We start from the raw sequence: 1,424 nt of genomic DNA on the forward strand, positions 1-1,424 counted from the left end.
GTTGTGCAGGAACAAGTTGAGAGAGTGTAGCTCCGCTCCGCCAGCCAAACTAGCGAGCAGCGCCGCGGAGCACTAATTGCGTTTCACATGGAAATCAAAACAAAACGCTGCGCTACAGCCGTCGCTCATTTACACAAAACCACCCGCGGACCCGCAAAAACCTCCACCGAGTGCCGCATCGTCTTCTCCTCTCGCTTTGCGCGCTCCGCCGAAAGAGAGAGAAAAAAACAAACTCTTTCTCACAGTTTCAGCCGACGGGGATACGTTTGTCAACTTCAGTTTTTGTTAAGTTGAAAGGTCTTTACAGTCAATGGCGCGCTGCGCGGAGGAATTTCCCCGTGTTGGATTTTCATCTAGATCTGTGTTGCTGCCTCTTTGCCGCGGATTAAAGTAGCCTGGGTGATCGAGCGCGCGGTAAATATCAGTTTTGCGCAAATTCGAGGGCAACAACCGTGCGATAATGTCAAATAAACGCCGTCTCGCGCCGGGGACTCGTTCGCGTAAAGAGGAATGCGGGGATGTAGACAGGATGCGCTGCGCCTCTCTGGAATGTGGTTAATGCTGCAGAGAAACAATGATTGCGACCAACTCAGCAAGGGGCTGCCGGCTCTGAAAAGAGAGGAGTTTAGAGAAGAGAAGGGGACGACTGCATTCATCCCAGGCAGGCACACTCAAATACCACACAAAGGACGCCTCACCTGGTCCGACTCCATACTCTGCACAAGCAATGTCCTGCAAGGAATTGTTAATGTGAAAGTAGAACTATTTAAAACCCAAGTTTATCCACAAGTCTTCTGATCTCTAAAGATAAAAAAAAAAAATAATGTTGGGGGCCTCACAAAAACTGTACACAATAAAAAATTTCCAATTCTGATGAAGGAATATTATTTGATGAAGGAAGAGTATTTTAATAGATCCTTCAGCAATAGATACACTAAATAGCCCACCAAGATTTAGAATTCTTGGTGGGCTGCTCCTCAGTTTCCCAGTGTCAATACACTCAAGAGGTTTTATTTGAAAGCAATATGGCTCAAATTGAAACTATAGGAACAGCTGTCAAAATGTGTTCTTTTTTTAATGTTTTTTTTTTGTTTCAGATCTAGAACTTGGCCCAAATTTAAGGCAAACATGGACTTTTATGAGGTACTATTACATGATTTAATTCAAAGCATCACAGACAGTCTAGGAAATATTAAACGTAAATGTCAATAACTCCACTTTCTCAAAACCTTAAAATAAAATCTGAATCAAGATAACCCCCAAAATAGCATAATTTCTTCCTTGAACCTACAGGACTATAACCAAAATGAGTGTATAAACAAACTGACAATATACATGGCCAAAAATATAATAATTATGAGGTTGAATCGACTTAAATAAAACCCCTTTAAAGGAGAATTTAATATGTCATCTAAAAATAATCA

Source organism: Microchirus variegatus, assembly GCF_963457635.1.
Source record: "Microchirus variegatus genome assembly, chromosome: 14".
Lineage (NCBI taxonomy): Eukaryota > Metazoa > Chordata > Actinopteri > Pleuronectiformes > Soleidae > Microchirus > Microchirus variegatus.